Source organism: Accipiter gentilis, chromosome 6 (genome assembly GCF_929443795.1).
Source record: "Accipiter gentilis chromosome 6, bAccGen1.1, whole genome shotgun sequence".
Lineage (NCBI taxonomy): Eukaryota > Metazoa > Chordata > Aves > Accipitriformes > Accipitridae > Astur > Astur gentilis.
The window spans coordinates 36,726,884-36,739,860 of record NC_064885.1 but is presented as its reverse complement, the minus strand read 5'-3'; the positions used below and the strand labels follow the sequence as shown (position 1 = coordinate 36,739,860).

The 12,977-nt window shown below is 37.6% G+C and overlaps 1 protein-coding gene across 6 annotated transcripts in view; it reads right to left on the bottom strand.

The window, feature by feature from the left end:
* TBL1XR1 (TBL1X/Y related 1) overlaps positions 1-12,977 on the bottom strand; it is a 114,231-nt gene that overhangs the window by 32,477 nt on the left and 68,777 nt on the right. For 3 of the 6 annotated variants that reach the window (XM_049802601.1, XM_049802603.1, XM_049802605.1), the window contains exon 3: positions 3,122-3,189. The exons of the other annotated variants lie outside the window; for them this stretch is intronic. The gene's annotated coding sequence lies outside the window, so the exon portion shown is untranslated. The remainder of the gene's footprint in view (positions 1-3,121; positions 3,190-12,977) is intronic. 6 annotated transcript variants of the gene reach the window in all.

The window sequence follows — 12,977 nt, the reverse complement described above, 5'->3', positions numbered from 1 at the left end:
ATGCAATACAGTCATCATCCTTGACCAGATTTTCCATACCCTGCAATATATCCTTTTTTTTAAAATGGGAGTTGTTCCAGTATCTGAATTGTCAAGAGCAGGTTTTCTTCTACAAAACGTCCTGAAAAATAAAAACAAGCTTCTTTCCTTGTCTGTTGAAAACAGAATATTCTACCTAACTCAAATTATCCTCAACTAAGGACAACTTTGAATGAATGCCAAGTTCTGATACTTCATCAGTGTTTAAGTCTAGAGGCATATTTATACCGCTGTGAAGGAAAAACTCCCAGAGATCCGATGAACATGCCTGCCATAACACAGCCCCAGACAGCTCCTACACATTGTAAAATAACCTGTATCTGTAGGAGCAATTACATTGTTGATCTTAGAAGATTAAAGAAGCGAACCAGATGTTCTTCTTTCTAATTTGGCACTGTACCGAGGGTCTGACTAGTAAAAGGAACCTGAACACATCTGTAGAGGGATACGCAAAGAGTTTCAAAAAAATATTAAAAGATGGTCTAAAAGAACACTATTGCTTTTCTGAATAGCACATGGGATATAGAAAAGCTATAGCAAAGCAGCCTGTTGCATATAAAGTTTTTGTTTTGCAGGGGAAGCATCCTTCAAAGCTGTATGCAAATGCTTGTGTGAGTGCCTATACACACACACACACATAAAAACCTTAAAATTTAAAACTGTTGGCTTTATGCAGTAGAAGCAGGAGAGTCTACTGAAGAAACTCTTATCACATGGGCTGAAAGTCACAAAGGATCCAATTAAGATAAAAAGTTCAAACCCAGGACATTTCCTCTTTCTGACTGCTTAGGCCAACATCAGACATCTGTTCTCACTAATTTTTTAATTAATCCCCTTTGAAGCAAACTATTCAAAACCTGAAGATACATCATCTGCCCGATAAGGATCCACCGCCCACCCCCTCACCCCCCTCCATTAGAAGGCGCTGTTTTGAATTAAACAGTCTCCTCTACTGGTGCAGCTGGAAACATGATCATAGCTTTGTGTAGAGAAAACATTTTTGCTTAGTCAAGTTAAAACATCAGCAGAGATGGAAATACACCATGTTTTATAACTCCAGGCTACTATTACATAGGCAGCTGCACTGAAACGGTCTTCAAATTGTCCCACAAATGACCTCTACTCTATCTTTTGCAGAATTAAGCAATCACAGTACCTAGTTCTGCTAGTTCAGATTTGAACAAATTAGATAGGATGGCTTTTCAAAAAAAGAAACCCACCATGTTAGGTTATCTTTACCTTACCTCAAACACTGGAATTAGCAGGTACCATGCATGAAAAATTCTGCTCATCCATTTCCAGTAATAGGAGCATTATTTGAAAATAAAGAGATGATAGAGAGGAAGAAGTTCATGACTTCTCCAGATGACATTATACTTTAATAAGTACTGCACAAATAGCTCACAACATTTTGAAAATTTTTCAGTATTTCTCACACTCCAAAGAGCTGCCATCATCTTTCTTTCCTTACAATATTTATAAAGCTGTGATGTCTTTACTTTGCAGAATTGCCGTTTAACATACTTGAGTAATACTACTCAAAACTTCACAATGCCATTTCTCTCATATAAATCTGAAAGCCTATTTTCTTCCACTCTGAGATTTAGAAACTAAGATAAGTCTACATACATGATTTGTGCATGCTCAAGGTATTGCATACCTATAGGGCTGGAAAACATACAGTGTGAATAGTACCATGCCCAAATATTTTAGATAGACCAATCTAATCCAATGAAAGCAGGGAAAATGGCTTCAGTCTTTACACCAATTCACTTGCATCTTCAAATAGCATCCTTTTGCTTCCCTAGTTATCAGCCTCCAGAGCCTTCTCAAGCACGCCTCCCCCAATATCTCCAACACAGAAAGACCTACTACTACTTTCTTAGGTTGACTAGAGAATGCCATTAAGAAGTTCTTGTGTACCCCATCACAAAAAAAAAAAAAAAAAAAAAAAAAGAGCTTGTGAAAGTATACATAGATACAGATCAATCCAGAAGATTATTTAAACATATTCTAGTTCCACTGACTCCTATTGCTTAAGTGATTTGTTGGAGCAGAGCCAGTACAATAGTTTCCTGCAAGAGCAAGGCCATAAAGAACAGTCAGCAATATCCTTCTCTAGCTTGTGGGGGTCTACTTGCAAGATAAGGTTTATTAAAACAAACTCCCTCTGTCTTTGAGTGCCCTCTATAGACCTAAGATAGTGCACAAATAGAGCAAAAACTTTAAGGGATTGTGATTTCTTAAAAAAAAAAAAAATTAAAAAAATTACAGCATATATTAAAAATTCTACAGATACAAATGTAGTATTGCTTATCTACTGCTGAAAGAACAAATACTCAGTTGTGCTCTTGCACAATACTTAAGCATGGCTGTTGGTAGACTGGTTCAGAATGAATTTTCCCTTTCTTAGAAAAAGCAAGGTAATCTCATCTCCCTTGTAACTCTAGCCGTGGAGAAGAGATAAGACAATATGTTTATGGAAAGTATACAAAATCAAAAGAAATGATAGAGGGAGTACAGTTACATACATTTAAAGAAAACAATTGCAGAATCGTGACTGTACATTAAATTTAAGAAGAGAAGACTAGTAACAGCACACGGTCTGGATATTTGCCCTATGATCCACATATTCAGAATTTCCTTTAGGAAGCCCAGCCTTTAGTACTTGAAAAAACCATACTATAATTGAAACACAGTAACTTTTCCACCTTTTTTAAAAACTGATACACACTAAGGCAATAGTGAATCTACCCTTCAAGTAGACAGCACAGTTTTTACAAGGCTTTTTGTCAAAAGGTCTATTTAGTAATATTTCCATGCTGTGAATTGATGTGTTACATCACAACAACTCTCAACAAAATGAATACAGATTTACACATGAGACAATAACAGTTCCAAAAGGAGCTGTTAAAGACCATTGAATAAAAGAACACTTAACGTAAAGATTCAGTGGACTGCAGAAACTGATACCTAACAAATATTGTGAACGCACGTAATTGCAATTACTAATGCTAAATTGTACTAAACTCTCAGTCCACTTTTATGACAAATAAATAGATAAATCATTGAGTGTCCTTACCAGAACTACTCTCTGAAACCCCACAAAATTGTGATGTGGCAGCAGTACAGCCCTTGGTATTACACCACCTGTAACACAAACCATATTATGATAGTTTCTATCAATATTTATTTTAAAGGATGAAAAAAAGGATAAAAGCTATTTTTCTACCAGTCTTTTTACTGAAAGCATTAAAACAACATTCAGTTTCCTACTGATTACAATATATGCTTAGAAAAGAAAATAAACAAACAAAAATTAAAGACCACCCTTTGATTACTTACATGGAATTTATTTTAAAAATTTACAGGCACAGTTTCAACTCTATCCTCTTCTCACTCTTTTACTTGAAAACAAAACCCTACCGCAGAATAGAGCATTAGCTTTAAAGGAATTTCTGTTCTTTTTGGCTGCCCATATTGACAAAGGGGAACTTCATGAGAATCCAGATTAAAGTTTATAAACAGCTGAGTATTGATGCAGTAGCTTATTTTAGTGTTAGCTCAAGTGTACAACTAAAATGATTCAATAGCAAGATAAAAAACAGGAAACACAATGCCATGATCAAACCACCCAGTGTTTTCAAAATTGACCACTTTGGATCTGAATTTAACACCAATAAATTAAAAAGAACATGTTTTATGAAAGAATCCTTAAAATACCCTCATGGAGTTAATTACCACAAGCGATTTCAAAACTAAAACACTCCCTAGGAGTTAAGTACATTATGCACCTGTGATCAGAACAATTACTGATCCTGTATTTGTATAACATAGTGATTCCTACCACCAATATTCATTACAGATTAAATCATTACAGAGTGATCTTACATAAACTAAGGGATTAAGGAGAAAGGTTTGCAGGTAGGAGCACAGGAATGGTGTCTGGGCACTGCAAGAAAAGAATCCATGTATCAAAAAAATGCTGTTTGAAGCAGGACATACTTAATAGTAAAACAGATGACCCTTCCCCAAATGGAAGAGGATCAGGAAAACTGCAAACTATTTTCTAAACTCCAGCCACAAAGGCTCACAAAATACATTACAAATATCACTGAAAATTCCCAAACGCCTCCTTAAAACAAGGACTAAACCCAAGGAAGGCAACACATGCCTTAAACAGCATGTAGCATTTAAGACTTTCCATCATCTTTAATCATTGACCTCTAAGAAACTCTCTGCTATTTAGTCTGTTACTAAGCTGAGTAAGACCTGAAAATGTTTTTTCCTTGTTTTGATTGAGGAACTGCAGAATATTTTGGTCAGCAATCATTTTCCACATTTAAATTCACAAGTGAAGCAAATAAACTTCTCCCTCCTTCCTGCAGAGCCTCTGACAGCTGAGGGGACGTAAGTTTCCAGAACTATGGGAAGAGCCCCGGGCGAGAGAAGGGAGAATGCCATGAATGCTGATGGCATTACACTCCTCCCCGTATAGGAAACTGCAGCATTTGCTTAATTAATATTCAGTTAATATTTACATATTAACAGTTCTCCTTTTCAGAATGAGAAGATATAAACACTACGACGCAGAGGTGTGAGAAGTAAATGCTACAAAGCATCACTTGGAGATCGCCAGCTTCCTCATAATAAAAGTCAGTTTATTCATTACTGCATTTCTAAGAAAAACATTCCAGTATCACCATACTGGACTTGAAAAGCATCCTGGTCCTTCTCTGTAACACTTACTGACAGTAGCTCACAAGATAAGTGAAAAGGTCCTGACCTATATTAACGTAATTTTAATTCTCTGCTAGGCTATTACGTACTGCCTTGATCACTTCTGCGATCCTAACTGTATATATCAACTGTATTGCTAAAAGCTAATTAAAAAAAAATCAGAGGCAAAGTTTAAAACACTTATAAAATTTTAAGATCAGCGATAGTGCAAAAGGTCATTAAAACGAGACGCTGATCCTGCTGGTTGAACAAACAAGAGGGAGCAGTAAGTTTCAATGCTTACACGTTTTGAACTTCGTGCATTTTACGTTTAAATTAAGTATTTTTCATTCATTTAGAGTAAACTCTGTTTCAAGTAAATAATTGATATTACCCCCAAAATGATGCCAAACAGGAGAAAGAACCAGGAGGCCCTACAGGAGAGCAGTGCACCACGACACCCTCAACAGAAGCCGCTTTAAGAGGAATTCCTTTACTCTCCGTAATTCCCCACAGAGCATACACAAAAGCACAACATACACAGAACACTAGAAATTCTTCATTGCACTAGCCTGCCTACAACAACAGGAAACCTGTTTACGGTTAGCTAATTTGCCATGGGATGGAGAGGGCCGACATGCACACAGCAAAAATGAAATGCACAGCCCAACTTAACAGGTCTTTTAAGAACGACTAAGCGACAAAAGTAATTTTTCAGATGGATCCTAACAGCCAGATACTTCTGCAGTCACTTGCATCATGTAATGTGACCATCAGAGAACCCCTTAAATTATATTTATCCTGGAAATGCTTTTATCCTGTTTCAAATTAATAAATAAGAGTAAAATTTATTGCATGTGCTGCAAAGACTTACACATTACACAGACAGAATATGTTCCCTTTGAGTTTTTTTAATATAATTTAGTGACATGAACAGAATTTTTACCACGTAGGATAAAAACTTCACATTTAATTATATTCCTAGCAAGTGATGTGATGAAACGAAGGACATCACAGGGTGCTCACCTATAATCACAGGGTAGAATTTCCCTTACTATATCCACTCTTCAAACTTTCATTCTGCAGTAATGCTGTGGATTGCTTCATAGTTACACGCTTAGTCTTCTACTTTTCTTTCTTACAAGATGCCTATCTACAAGTATTTCAAAGAATCTGAGAAGGATCAAACTGCAAACCTACAGTCTCATTAAAGAAAAAGTAAGAGTTGAGCAGGAGGGGAAGGGATAAAGAGATTTACCAGCCTCAGGGAGAGGACAAGAACAGAAAACACTGAAAAAATGTGGATGATTTTGAAAACCCAACATTTTATGTGATGCTAACTGGCAAGCTTAGTGACTGTATCTGTTACTAAAATGCTCACACTCCGTAAGAATTTGTGCGTCGTGAGCATGAAATCTTTGCCTCTGCAGCTTAAAATATCTATGCATTTAAAAAATGTATACAAAAATATACATTACTTCCCCACTCCAAAATTAATTAGAAAGCAGGCATTTTATCATCACACTACCACCAATATATGAGATGATGCTACATGTAAACCTATTGCACTTGTTTTGGCACAGCACAGCAACAGAAATGGTAAATTTAAAAAGATTCTGTGAAAATGTCACTCTTTTTCTTGAAGTAGTTGTTGACTAATGTCGGTGAAGTTGGAGGACAGGGTACCCAAGAAGGCCCCACCAGATTAACCTGCCACTAGGGCTCCTTGATCAGCCCATTTCATGGGTGGGGTTTTTTCCAAAACCTTTTTCATTTTGCTAACTGAAAGAAATATAGGGAAAAGTGTGTCTTGTACTTCTCTAAATTAAAGGAATATAGCTATACAAACGAGGCTGACTTGCTCTCTTAAAATTGCTTTGTTTGCAACTCTCCCAAGCTTTTGGGCAGCAATTTCCATTATAGATTGTCCTCTTCCATGACTTGTAACTGAAATCCTTAATACTATTAGATTGGGACTCCTTAAATTAATGCAATTTTTTAAAAAATAATCCAAAATGGATTTTCAACAAACAAGTAACATTGTTTTTTTGAATGACTGTCTAGGGTTTTTGCTTGTTTTGACATTAAATCATGTATAGTTAGGGAAAAAAGATAAAAAAGTAAATTATGTGCTCATAAAAAGTACTGATGTGCATTTTATAAATTGAATGTGGCCCATCAGGGAGAGAGAAATTATCTACTTTTCGGAAGTATTGTTTACTGCTGTCTTCCCTAGTAGACCACCTGTTAATACTATTTGATGCTGTTTTCTTTCTGTATGATGACTGCTACTAAGGCGATGAAACGCATGCATACAGAAAAAGAATTCGATATAAACTGACATTAAATAAAAATGTAAGTCTCTCTTGAACTTAAAGCAATGCATGCATTTAGATCTTCAGAGAGCTCAATGCATGAATAAGGCCTTATTTTTAGTCCGTCCTATGAGCGCAGCATAATTTCTGGTCTGCTTCTCTCTGCATTTGCATAAACCCAAATGTTACCACTGAGATATTTGATCTGCTTGCTACAACTTATTCCCTCTAATCCCTCTATTTCAAAGACCATCCAACCAACAAATGTCACCAGCAGAAAACCTGAAATACAAGTAAAGTATTAACAAAATTAGGATTGGTTCATCTACAAAACAAGACTTGCTTTTCCATTCTGACTCTGCAAGCAGCACCACAGATCCCTTTTTGCTGCATCTGAGAGAAAAACACAACAGGAGAGGTATCTTAGAGAAAACCAAAGTCTTGGGTTGAAAAAGTCACATTGGTGTCTTAGAAACGCTCTACAAAATTGTCCTGGTTTCGACTGGGATAGAGTGAATTGTCTTCCTCGTAGCTGGTACAGTGCTGTGTTTTGGGTTCAGTATGAGAAGAATGTTGATAACACACTGATGGTTTCAGTTGTTGCTGAGGAGTGTTTATACTAAGTCAAGGATTTTTCAGCTTCTGATGTCCAGCCAGCAGGAAGGCTGGAGGGGCACAAGAAGTTGGGAGGGGACACAGCCAGGGCAGCTGACCCAAACTGGCCACCAGGGTATTCCATACCATGGGATGTCATGTCCAGTATATGAACTGGGGGGAGTGGGGCTGGGGGGATTGCCGCTCAAGGACTAACTGGGCATCAGTCAGGGGGTGGTGAGCAATTGCATTGTGCATCACTTGTTTTGTATATTCCAATCCTTTTATTATTGTCATTTTATTATTGTTACTATTATCTTTATTAGCTTCTTCCTTTCTGTCCTATTAAACTGTTCTTATCTCAACCCGTGAGTTTTACCTTTTTTTTTTTTTTCCGATTCTCTCCCCCATGCCACTGGGGGTGGGGTTGGGGAAATGAGGGAGTGGCTGCGTGGTGCTTAGTTACCAGCTGAGGTTAAACCGCGACAGAAATGCAAGCAGATCTGTTTAATTTTCAAGTAGAATTGCATTGATTGCTAAATATTTTGTTGTAATTCAGAAGCTTACACACAGCACAACCAAACACAGCATCAATCATTTATCACATGCAAAGTTTAAGATCATAATTCACTGAATAATATTTATGACCACAATGTAAACATGATAAAAGTGGTACTTCCTTGATAACAGCAGACACAGTAATTTCAGGAGAGAACAGAAACACTCATCGCAGAATAAGACACCAAAACCGCTAATAGCCCTAATCCTGCCAAAAGAGACTCTGAGAGACACTAATCAGATACTGAAAAACATAGGCAGGGAAGTTTGAACATCACAAAACTTTAAAAGTCTTTGGATCATAACCACAGTCAGGTTAAAAAAGCAAAAACAAAAACAAAAAAAAACCCACCAAAACCCAGGAAAATTTTATCCCATAAGCTTATAGCCCAGACAACTAACATTTTCCATAAAGCTCCCTAGGTAGATGACAACCAGACATGGATTAAAATGCTACAGACAAGCAAAGCTTCAGCAGTACCGCATCTTCAAGTGTAACTGTACTATTAAACATTACTCGTTAGCAAAACAGTTATGCCAGATTCTGAGAATGAAACTAGGAAGTTTAAGATCTTTATCTGTAAAACATTAATGTTCTGCTTTGACTACCTCAAGACGATGTCCCAAAAGTGAACTCGCATCTTTTCTTCTCTTTCTTATCCACTGTCATTTCCTTTTAACAATTTAAAAAGTCATACATTACCAGTGCAGAGGATATTTTCAGAGTACGTTGATGGTGCTCAAAAAAGTCTTATATTTGACTAGCTGCAGAGGGCCCATCAAGGAAGAAGCAGTATGCGCACCTATATGAGCTTTGACGGGTGCATATATTGAGCAGACAGGTTTTTGAGCTTTATTGTGTTGTGCATTCTTCAGATGAGGTATGTCTTTCAAACACTGAATGAAAACAACACAAGAATTAAAGTACTGGAGCAAAGTGACTTGCATTTCCTATTGTCCCATTATTCTTTATGCATGGAAGATTGGCTTTTTTTCTTCCTTTTTCCCTTTTTTGTTTTTCCTTTAGTATTTGTATTTTGTAGCGTATCTCCAAGGAGCTGATGCACGTTGCTCTTTTTTCATAAATTGCTTAGGTACTATTACAGGATGCTACTTGTAAACGTGTCTATAAAGTTACTTGGTCAGACTATTTTGGAAACAAGACACTGAAATTCTCATTCTTTCTATTTGAGAGAGATTCCAATTCTTTGCCCTGATCATAATTCAAACTACTTGGCTTAAATCCTTTAAGGTTTACATGTATATTCTCAGTGAAAAAAATCAAACACAGGAATGATTTTTACCAAACTGGAGGGCAGAAGCATTTCATTTTTTAAAAGTTGCCTCCACCAGTATTGTTTCATAACTGGTGTTGCAAATGCTACAGGCACTACTTTGCATAATCATTAAGAATGATCTCTGGAGCTTGCATCTCTTTTTTTCTGAAAAAGCAGCCTTCAAAATGTAAGCTACTCAAAAGCATTGTAAAGCTGGTCTTCCTTCTCATTCCTGAAAATCCTCAATTTTACCATTCTAAAATTTAGTTCAAAAGTATCTCCTTTGGTTTTTTTCCCTCTTGCCATTCTACACACAATCTCTAGGAGCTTATCTTATGGCATCAACCACCATCGCTGTCACAATTCCCAGAGCAGAACGCTGCTACACACTTCATGCCTGCCTTTGAATTCGTGACCAGAGATTCATCCACACCACAAATACAGAAAGCGAGCAGCCTCCATCTTTCCATTTACCCCCATTAAGTCAGTGCCACCATGTTCTCCCAGGAGAAAAGTGTGAGAGCTGAAACACCGCAAGCAACAGCGGCCAAGGACACTCAGAAATAAGGTCTGTCCTTGCTGCTCTTGGACTGTGAGAAGGGAAGAGCCAAAACTGCCGGGCAGTGACCGCGTCTTGCAGGAGCCTCAGTTGCTTTCCAATAAAGTGGCACTTCTGGGATGGAGCACACACCTCAAAGTGGGCTTCAATTTGCTTGGGCATGCATGTAAAAATAGTGAGACGTGGTCCTAAATTGGGCCAAAAGCAGGTTATATCATAATTATGTCATATCTAATGAAAGTCTGTACCACTAAAGTAGAGACTCACCAATGTAGATACAAACGTCATTTGGCAGCCACTGTCGTTCTCAAATCTGCAGCTGGAATATAGCTCAGGATATGAAAGCATAATAAAGCTACTGATTGAATAGCCTGATTTCTAGAATTTAGGTAGATTTTGCTTAAATTTTATAGCATTGTAGTAACAGTTTACTAGAGGGAAAGACAGGTTCTTGGATATCAGAGTTGCAATTCAGTAGGTATATGGAGTTACAACATAGATAGCTCTTGCACTCTCTCATGAGACTTGAGTTAAATTCTTGGCTCAGGTTTGTAGTGAAAATCAACAGGTAGCATTAATCTAGTCACCATTTATTCATAAATTTCATTTAAAAAAACCCCAAACCTTAGTTTACTAAACAGCAGCCCAAAAGATTGTGAATGCATCTGTCAGGACTAAGAGCAAAAAGATGCCTGACAGAGTCTTTAAAGTAGCTCTTGTAATCTGTGTATCATCTACTTATGGAGACAAAAATCACCTCGGGACAGAGGAATTCAAAGTCAACCAAACAATTCAAACCAGGCTTACCAACGTCCATGGCCCTACTCTATGGAAAAGATTTTGACAAGGAAATGAGAGTCTCTTTTTCTCCAATTTTGGAAGCATTGCAGCTGTGTATTGCTTAATAATTTAGTTTATTACAGGCAACAACTGTCAAAATCTATACAAACTAATTCGTCGTGCAGCAATTTTACATTATTGGAACCTTGTTATAATCTGACTAATGCATGCTATCACTTTCTAACCATGCCTATAATTGGTTTCTTGGCTGTATAGGCCTGAAGACAGTAATCCAAAACATCTTCCAATTACACTGAAAAATATGCGTGTTTGCAGAAAGTTGCATTATTAATTTTCAGACTCAATGGGCCTTTAATAATATGAGATTAAAAATGTTCGCAAAAGGACACTAATTTTTTGGTGCTATTCAGAAAGTTACGTGTTTGTGTAGGAAAATACCATCTCAAGACCCGTAAATGTGGAAGAAGCATGTATTGAGATACTTATGGAACATGAGACAAACTCAAGAAAGAAAGGTCAAATATCCATTCAGGTGGAAGAATACGTTCCACGTCTAGAAATCCAAACCAAACAAGAAACCCAGCCATTAAAAAGTCCTGTACCTCAAAACTTACGGAGCTGTGACAGTTACTCATGAACTTAACTTGTTTACTTCCAACATATGCAACCGACTATTGCCCTTGCCTGCAGTCCTTCACGGGGCATTTGAAGTTCCTTGAATTTGTGGGTAGATCAGCAGCAGTTCAAAACACGGGAACTTTGTACAGTAATCATTGCTTAATATTCCCAGAGCACGGTGTTTGACAGACGCTTTCACTGCAGTACCAGGACTGGCATACAGGTAATTTTAAAGATGCTTAAGTGTTGCAGCCTGCTATGTTAGTACCTTGACAAGTACGGTTTACTATTTTTGATAGAAAAGTGAAATATTACAAGGACGAGCAGGATTGTCCAGATGCAGATAAGCTTCTTAGTGGAGGAGAAAACACTGCCACTTGAAATGCAAGAGAATTTTTGTAAGTTTTTAATGTATTAGAGATTTTTTTTTTTTTTTTTTTTTTACAACTACTACAGAATCTTAAAATTTGTCTATAAATCTTGGCGGATTAAGTGTGCACCTGGTGACACATTCTTATGATTACAGTGAAATCAACAGGACTACATTACATACAGGACTATATGCAATAAGCACATGCATAGATACAATATTCCCCGAGTCACACGGAACTGAAAATAAAAACAAGTACTGTCATGCAAAGAGTCAGAAAAACACACAGGGACAAAAACTGCAAAACAAACCACTGACAGTCACTCCCAACATGCCTCAAACTGACTGTGAAATGAGAGAAATCATGCTTCAAATGTCCTGCAGAGTTTAAACGTGGGCCTTGTTATCTGCCTTCATATACAACTTCCATCACTAGAGCAGGCGAGTTCTTTACCGGTGTCACGTCTTCCTCAGACTGCTGTGAATTGGACAAACGCTACCGGCTGCATTTTATCAATGGAGAATAACTGAACCTTAAGCACTTCTTGAAATGGCCTGGATCCCAAGCGATGCCTGAAACACCAATCTCTCCAGCTAAGCTCGCTGTATGAGTAACACAAGTTGTTTTGGGTTGGTTCTCAGCCCAGAGTGGTACTGTGCACAGTAAAGTACATAAGAGCCAGGAAAAAAAACCCCACCCAAACCCAAAAACCTTAAAATTGAAATCTTTGGGTATCTGCAAGAAAATGGAAGCAAGAAGCTTGCTGCAGAGAGTCTGTCTATCCTTAATTGTTTCTTTCACAACTACGACGCTATGAACTATGCTGAAACACACACGGAGACACAGCTTTGGGGAGACCAGCAGGAGAGATAAAATACAAAGAGCTTATCACCTTTGGAAGGACCCTGGCAGTTGCCAGGAGGGCTATGAAAGCTCAAAGCCCCACACTATGCTTCCTCTGTCATCGATAACCGTGCCCTCCAACAGGCAAACAGCTGTAGCACCTTACCCTCCAAAGTACAGGGTATTAAAAGGCAGAAAAAGTACATCTGCTTGTTGTTAGAAATTTGGCACTAATACGCGTTTTTCCTCACGCTTGCAACGAATTCTGAGAAGACCTTAATGC